Genomic DNA, 9,298 nt, shown 5'->3' with positions numbered 1-9,298 from the left:
TATATATATATATATATATATATATATATATATATATATATATTATACATATATATACACATTAACACATAAACAGTTTCTGAATTATTACAATCCTCATGCAAGGTATTCACGCTAGGGCGTGACAAAGACCATGGGTTGCCTCTTATCCTGAAGTTGGTGCGAAGTGTGAAGCATTAATTCAGAAGACTGATAGGTCAGCCACTGTCAAAGTTCTTTCCTACCAACCATTAATAACTTAACTCCTGTAACTAACAGCTAAAAGGTTGACAGTAATGGTGCGTGACAGTGGAAACAAGAGATAGTGATTTCTGGAAGCCTTAGTTACAATCCCGTTACTCAGGCAATTTTTTCATGGGAACAGCACGTACCGTGAGTATTTTGCTCACGCCAATGTGCTTTTCTGTTATCTCAATGTGTTCAGCAAGGTCTAAATATACAGGTCAGACCGTTTGAATTCTTGTGCGTAGCTTCTGACGTCATTTGGCTGAGTCCATTTTCTCTTTGTGATACACTGAAGAAAACTGTGAAACGCCAAGGAAGACAGGAACTATAATATTTTATATATTATATATATATATATATTATATATTCATATATATAGACAGGAACTATAATATTTTATGTATATTTATATATATATTTTATATAATATTTGTCAGAATATAACTAATTGCGCGGAGCGGTGCGAGCGAAGGCAACGTCATGTTCGAACGACGGACCAGCTTCAACTGACAGCTATAGGACCCGCTAACCCCACTTCGAACAGCCAGGTGACGTTCACGGGCCCGCTGCGCCAACTCCCTCGAAATTCGGTCGGAAGTGGTTAGACCTTATATTCTTAGATCTTGGTATTCAGCCTAGCGTAATCACTGTTCACGTTATTTCTGTAAGCATAAACTTCTGGCGATACATTTCAGGTTTTGATGAGGCTGTTTATTGATATCCCTTTGAAATAAATCGGTAAGTTGTGTTTAGGGATTTTTATGAGTAGCAGACGAAGTGAAAATGGTTTTTGCATGTTAAATCATGAAATAACGGAATATTGCAAATGGACGATGTTTTGGAGAATTTATTAATATTTCTTATTAATTGGATGTGTTGAAAAGAGTTTACATTTATTTTCATCTTGAACAGCAGCAACGTACCACAGACGAGTCCTTCCCCATGCCTGTGCAGTGGAAGAGTGAACCAGGTATGTATAGGTCGGGTTAACGTAAGTTAGCTCAAAGAACTGAGTTCAGGGCTTCTAATAATTCGTTCTTGGGAGAATAAACCGTATTTGACGACGATAACTATATATAACTCTCAGGCCACCTAACCTAACCATGACCTATAAAGTCACCAAACCCTAGACCCTACTAAGCCATTAACTTATCTTGGACTCTGTTAAGCTACGTAATCTACTGTGGAACCTATTAACCTATTACTTTATTTATCTATTTAACCAAATTAAATTTTAGCAGGCACTCCATGTGCCTCCCTCAACGGTGCTATCCTGGTTAGGATAGGTTAGGTTAAGCTAGGTTTGGTGAGGTTGTTAGGTGGTTCAATTAGTTTTGTTTGCTTGCGAGATGGGTAAAATCAGATACATTTTCATTATAAATGCAGACTTTGGTGAAAATGACTTTGTGACTGTTAGGATTTGCCTTTCAGCCATTTTTTGGGGGGTGGAGCTGCTCTTTTATATCTTACATTGATGTATTCATGGTGCATATTTGCAACTAATGTATGGTAATTTTACCAAATTCTTGCAGATGCTACTACATCTCCATCACCTACCGAGGAAAGCCCTTTTTCCAGTACATTTGAGGTTCCAGCTGGGACACGTGAAAGGAAGAGGGTGTCTGATTCAAAGAAATCCATGGTACTAAAGTAAATAGATGATGCACTGTGTATCGAAGTCGTGCGCAGGCGTACCAAATGCATGTGGCATTATGATGCAAAATACTTTTTGGGGAAGGTGCAAGAGGAGGTAAAGATTAGAAATAAAGAATAGATTGTAACTTAAGTTTACTTTACCTAATTGTAACAATTTCTTTAATCTTCTGTACAATATATGCATAATGTTTGAAAACTATAGTATACTGGGCAGCAATTTTTCCTTCGTTGTTGAAGTAGATGTAAAATATGTGGTGTACAGCTTTAGCCTCTTGTGCAGTTGATCGTGACTCGTGATACTTTTCAAACCGAGCTTATTCCTTTGCTCTTTAATTTTAATTAGCTAGTTAAAACTGATTGAAACCAGTTTCAACTGGTTACAAAGGGAAACAGGATATCGATATTACTCTTCTTGTGACTATTGTGGCTACAGCGACATCATTCAGATAATCTTTATGATCGTTGCGCAGAAAATTCGAACCTACTGACTTGGGAGCCTCTTAGGCGCCAGAGCAGTAGCTTCGAATCCTCTGCGCAACGATCATAAAGATTACCTGAATGATGTCGCTGTCCACAAGCGAATTACTCATATGGTTACAATGATGATAGCGTGAAAGGTATTTGTTCCGGTCCTTGCCCCCTGCTACGAGTGTGATTGGCTCTTCTGTGAAAATTAGGAATTTGGGGCCGCAGAGAGTGGTCTTTCCTAAATCTCGGAAGCCAGTAGCGCTTCGAGTTAGAAAGGTGTTAGGCGCCAGAGCAGCAGGTTCGAATCCTCTGCGCCCCGATCATAAAGATTATCCTTTCATTTCTTCGACGTCGGCATCTATCATAACAAACACTTTGTTACCTACGAAATCTGTTTTAGCAACTTTTTTTCCGCCACGAAAATTGCATATTGCGTTGATACATTATAGTTTACAAAATTAATAATTAATTTTCTAACGCTATATCGCGTCCATGTACACAACTGAACATTTACCGAATTTTATTTATTCTCGTTTCAATGTATATTGTTTAAAGTATTTCTGTCATTCTATGATGTATTTATTTGATTTCGATGATCTTTACACGTACAAAATGGATCTATGTACAAGTATTAATTTGTATTACAGGTTGAAATTAAACTATTGTGACAGTCCACAAATTTTAGTGTGAAACATTTCAACATTACTCCAAGAAGGGACTGGACGAGGAGCTAGACGAATTGAAGAAGAAACTGGTAGCTGGTAGGAGCAAATTCACCCGGAAAATCAACATCTTTACTACGGCGCGTGACCAGGAAGCACCTATTGCTGTACTAGACGGTATTTATCATGAGATTGAACTGGCATTTAATGGTGTCGAAGAATTAAATGAAGTAACAATTTCATTGTAAGAACGGCAGGAGAGGGAACATTAGTTGAGGCAAATAGTTAAACATCGCACTTGGAAATGCAGAGTGAAGTTGAAAATCGAATTAGAAAAGATGGTCTTTTTTTGGTTTCGACCATGGGCGCAACATAGCAATAGAAAAATATTAATTTTCCATTGCTATATTGCGCCCATTAATTTTGTAAATTATAATGTATCAACGTAATATGCAATTTTGTGGGCGTAATTGAAAAAAAAACTTTCTATGACTTTGTATACCCCCAAGCTGAGAGAGTGGTTGAAAAGCCCGCCAACGTCTCTCACGACGACGACAACGAGGACGAGCCGGATGACATTTAATTTCCTGGTAATTATTTTTTAAACATAGGTTGGTTTAGTTTAGGTTAGACAAATCTATCATCCTTTCATTTCTTCGACGTCGGCATCTATCATAACAAACATGGCGTACCACTCATCCGGCACGACTTCGTTACTTATGAAATCTGTTTTAGCAATTTTTTTTGTTTTATATTTCCGCTCACAAAATTGCATAATACGTTGATACATTATAATTTACAAAATTAATAATTAATTTTCTATTGCTATATTGCGCCCATGGGCGAAACTAAATGTTTACCAAAAAGATTAGGGGTGCTCAAAAAGTTGTGCAGAATAGTATATCCCAGATTTCAGTAAAGAAACTTCTTATCCTTTCTTTCTCGGGTGAGAGAGAACTCCCCAGTTTTAAAGATGACTGAGAGACTAGTTGTGCCCACCTTTGTACAGGACCCATACGCATTGAGACAGTTCTTGTCAGGTGAAGCATTACGCTCTGTTAAAGGCCTAGAGAATTATTACAAGAGTGTGTGACAGACTGAATCAGAAATATGGCAACGAAATGAAATTTGTCGATTTGATAATAGGTGATCTACGTGCTCATCGATAGCCGATGGTGATGACAGGGGACTTGTTGGTGATAGATACGGTTGAGAGGTATTATTTGGATAGACGAGATTACAAGCAGAAATGAATTCTACTAATGTTTTGGATATGGTGGAAAGAGTCATGCCACTTGTACAGATAAGAGAGTGGGTGGCAGTGATGGATGATAGTGTATGTAGTTTGGTATTTGATAAGTTGTAGAAATATTTAACTCAGAAACTTAGGATTGAGCATATGAGATCTGCTGTTAGAACCACCGGTAACCAGAGCTCAAACACAAATGTAGTTAGCACGGAAACTCGAAATAATGACCTTTGCACACTAGTAAAAGACGTGCAGGCTAATAGGGAAAGACAGGTTTTATTTCAGTTGTGCACACCTACGTGATATAGCAATAGAAAATTAAATATTAATTTTGTAAATACGTAATATGTGGTTTTCTTGAAAAAAAAACTTGCTACAAGCAAATTTACTAACGAACGAAGCCGCTAGGATACGGTACGAACGCCATGCCAGTCTAGTCAGTAGTCACTATCAGACGACGGCTTTCACGCTGAGGACTGGATGTTCTCCAACTTCAGGTGACGTTGATAAGTTCTGTTACAAAAGCGGGTTACACACTATCAAAAATGCTTGTCCAACAAGGTGTTTGATCAAACAATTTGAGTGTGTGGGCAGGTTGGAAGGTTTGACAAGCAGTTTGATACTCGATGCTCCAGTCTGTGGCGATGTTTGAACAAACACGCTGGACAAACATGTTTGATAATCTGTAGCCCGCTGAAGACAATAGTACTTCCTTGGACTTTGAGAACACGGGGTTCTGCCGTCGTCTTTTAATTGCCCGAGGTACAATAATCAGGCAGTCAATATCCGTGACGACGACGACCTAGATGATCTTTAGAAATTGAGGTACCGAATTACTAAACATTGGTTAGGTTAGTTAGGTTTGGTAGGTTAGACTAGATTAATTTATTGTCCTTTCATATCTTCGGCCTCAGCACCTATCAAAACAAACATGGCGGATCATTCAACCGCCGCGACTTCGTTTGTTTGAAAATAAGTTTTAGCAATTGTCATTGACTTCAGCCAAGGAAATAGCATATTACCTTGATCTATTATAATTTACAAAATGGTATTTGTTCAGTCATGTACATGGACGCGATATAGCGTTAGATAATTAATTAATTTTGTCAATTATACTACATGAACGTATTATGAAATTTTCTTGGCGGAAATAAAAATAAGAAACCTTGATTCAAGCAAATATAACAACGAACGAAGTCGCTAGCATAGGATCGGGACGCCATATTGTCGTTTGTCAAGTGTTGTCTGCCCGGTCCAGTTGAGGCCTGGTGGACGCCCTCGGCACTTCCGCCAGTACCTCGCGAGGTATATATTCTTGAAGGAATGCTATGGAGTTGAAATCCATGCATTCCTTCAAGCTATGAAAAACCCATATACCCCACAATCAGAAAGAGTGATTAAACAGGCCGCCAACATCCATGACGACGACGGCGACGACGATCCGGATGACCTTAAATTACAGGTACCGATTTACTAAATACACGTTAGGTTAGAAGAATTTACCAACCTTTCATTTCTTCGACGTCGGTATCATTCGTCCCGCGCGACTACGTTACTTACGAAATTTGTTTCAGCAATTTGTTAAGTATTTGCATATTGCGTTGATACATTATAATTTACAAAATTGATACTTAATTGTCTAACGCTATATCGCGTCCATGTACGCAACTGAACATTTACCTACAATAAATTGGGTTTTTGTTCAGTTGTGAACAACTACGAGATATAGCATTAGAAAATTAAATTAATTTTGTAAATTATACTACATGAACGTAATATGTGGTTTTCTTGGCGGAAAAAAATACCTTGCAAATATACTAACAAACGAAGTCGCTAGCATAGGATCGGGACGCTATCTTGTCATTTGTCAAGTATTTGTTGTCTGCCCAGTCCAGTTGAGGCCTGGTGTACGCCCTCGGTACTTCCGCCAGTACCTCGCGAGATATATATTCTTGAAGGATATGGAGTTGAAATCCATGCATTCTTTCAAGCTATGAAAAACATATACCCCGAAATCAGTGATTGAACAGGCCGCCAACACCCGTGACGACGACGGCGACGACGATCCGGATGACCTTAAATTACAGGTACCGATTTACTAAATACACGTTAGGTTAGGCTAAATTAGGTTAAATTAGGTAAGGTTAGACGAATTTATCATCCTTTCATTTCTTCGACGTCGGCATCTATCATAAACATGGTGTACCATTCGTCCGGCGCGACTTCGTTACTTACGAAATCTGTTTTAGCAACTTTTTTGTTTTTCTATTTCCGCAAAGAAATTTGTATATCACGTTCATACATTATAATTTACAAAATTAATGCTTAACTTTCTAACGCCATATCACGTTTGATTTTTGTTCAGTTATGCACAATTACGCGATATAGCATTAGAAAATTGAATATTAATTTTGAAAGTTATACTACATGAACGTAATACCTAACGAACGAAGTCGCTAGCATAGGATCGGGACGCCATCTTGTCGTTTGTCAAGTACTGTATTTGTTGTCCGCCCGGTCAGTTGAGGCCCAGTGTACGCCCTCGGTACTTCCGCCAGTACCTCGCGAGGTATATATTCAAATGTGTACGAGGTTGATGTTAATGAACTAAGTAGGATATTACAAGTGAATCCACTGTTACTAGTAAAGACAGGTTGGCAAGGTAGATATGCTGATGGTGATTGGGTATTATTTTAGATGTGCACACCTACGCGATATAGCATTAGAAAATTAAATATTAATTTTGTAAATTATAATACATGAACGTGATGTGCGATTTTCTTGGCGGAAATAAAAAACAAAACCTTGCTACAAGCAAATTTACTAACGAACGAATCCGCTAGGATACGGTATGGACGCCATGCCAGTCCAGTCTCTATCAGACGACTGCTTTCATGTTGTGGACAGGGTGTTCTCCAACTCCAGGTGATGTTGATAAGCGTTGTTACAAAGACGATAGGACTTCCTTGGACTTTGAGAAAACACGGGGATCTGCCGTCGTCTTTTAATTGCTCGAGGTACAATAAAAATCAGGCTGTCAACATCTGTGACGACGACCTGGATGATCTTTAGAATTTGAAGTACTGAATTACTAAACATTGGGTAGATTACGTAGGTTAGTTAGATTAGGTTGGTAGGTTAGGTTAGAATGGACTATCATACTTTCGTTTCTTCAACCTCGGCACCTTTGAAAATCGTGGCGTATCATTCAACCACCGCGACTCGTTAGAACATAGGTTTTAGCAACGTTTTTGTTATTGATTTCCTCCAAGAAAATCGCATATTACATTGATCTATTATACATACATACATATACCAAGGCTTTTCCCCCTTACCAGGGAGGTAGCCAAAAAGGACAAGGCATAAAATCATTCCCACCCATTCCATCCCCGAAAACACTCCACACCCCTCCACCCTCCCTCCCATCTTAGCACCTCCTAGATGACGGGTCATCCCTGCACCCTGTCCACTGCCCTGGGTCAGAAGCAGTGTCGCAGGACACAGCACATCCACAGCAAGGCCGCTTCATTAAATCGGCGACCCCCCCTCTCCGTCCCCCCCATATAAAGGAGAGGACGGGGAGAAATCCCTTCGGGCTGCGTCAAAATTTTGCTCACACACACTACCTCACCCCCCTCCCCCCTCCATTCCATCTCATGCATCACAACATCTTCCATATACAACCATTCTCCATTCACCCCTCTTCCCCAAAGCCCCCTTCACCCCATCCATCCATCTCATCCTAGGACGTCCCCTCATGTTCACTCCCTCCACATCTGCCTTCCATACCTCCTTTACTAGTCTTTCTTCACTCATTCTTTCCATGTGTCCAAACCATCCTAATACTCTTTCATCAACCCTATCTCCCAACTCCCTTTCCACCCCTGTTCTCCTCACCTCCTCATTTCTCACTCTATCAAGCCTAGTAACCCCCATCATACTTCTCAGACACTTCATCTCAAACACATTCAAGTTCCTTCTCTCTTCCTCTCTTATGTTCCATGTTTCTGCTCCATACAGTGCTGTTGGCACAATCACTCCTTCATACAGTCTCCTCTTAGCATCCATTCCCAAATTTCTATTCCTCATTACACTTTTATAATTAACAAAATTAATAATTAAGTTTCTATTGCTATGTTGCGTAGGTGTACACAACTAGATTTTTACCTCGAAATTAAACTATTATGGCAGTCCACTAATTTTTGTGTGAAACACACTGCATAGTCTGTCACAGTTCTTGGAGACTAAAGTGCAGATGGCCAGTTGCTTGAACTTGGTCAGACCTTGGCACACGAGAGATTCAAACTTTGATTTAGCTTGTTTGAGGCATTTAGGAACTAAACGACAAGCATTGGCAAGGGTCGTAAGTCCGGCAGTCCCAATATGGTGTTACACAGGCTTGCTGGTGGAGTATGGCTGAATCAGTGTTGGCAGGGACTAGAGGAGTGAGGCAAACTTGTTATCTACTGGTCTGGCATTGGATGAAATTGACGTAAGGAGGTCAAGATTATGGTTTTTGGTGTAAGTCAGAAGATCTAAGTGTGTCAAAAAATTGGCATCAAGAATAGGTTATGAAATTACTGAAAGATGGAAACTTGAAAGATCATTGAAGGTAGAGTTCCATCTAAAGTGTCTGCCTCTTGAAAATTGGTATTTTGGTTCCATTAGCTGTATAGATGCAAGAGGTTGGCAGCAGTGACTCCTGGTTTCCTCTTGTAGGCAGAACACTGATTTCAGCTCTGGTGTTGATGAGAAAGTTGGTGTTTGAAAGAGGATCAAAGATGTGGAACAGGTTTAATGTGTTTTGGTGAATGCTGTGTGTCATTAGTATCTGCCAGTCTTTTTTAACAACAGGAATTGAAAACTGCATGACTGTGTGGCATCACGTGCAAACCAGTTGTGGTAGCAGAGGTTAGGAGTTTGTCTGGGCTTTCCTCTTGATTGGGAGCGTTGACAGTGGTATTGAGGTAACAGGGAGCACTGGTTATGGGAGCTGCTAAAGACAGAAGATAGGGGTGAATGGAGATTGGTTGTGTAT

Source organism: Oratosquilla oratoria, chromosome 41, assembly GCF_046742065.1.
Source record: "Oratosquilla oratoria isolate Oo_2021 chromosome 41, ASM4674206v1, whole genome shotgun sequence".
NCBI lineage: Eukaryota > Metazoa > Arthropoda > Malacostraca > Stomatopoda > Squillidae > Oratosquilla > Oratosquilla oratoria.
Note: the sequence above shows the minus strand (reverse complement) of the source record.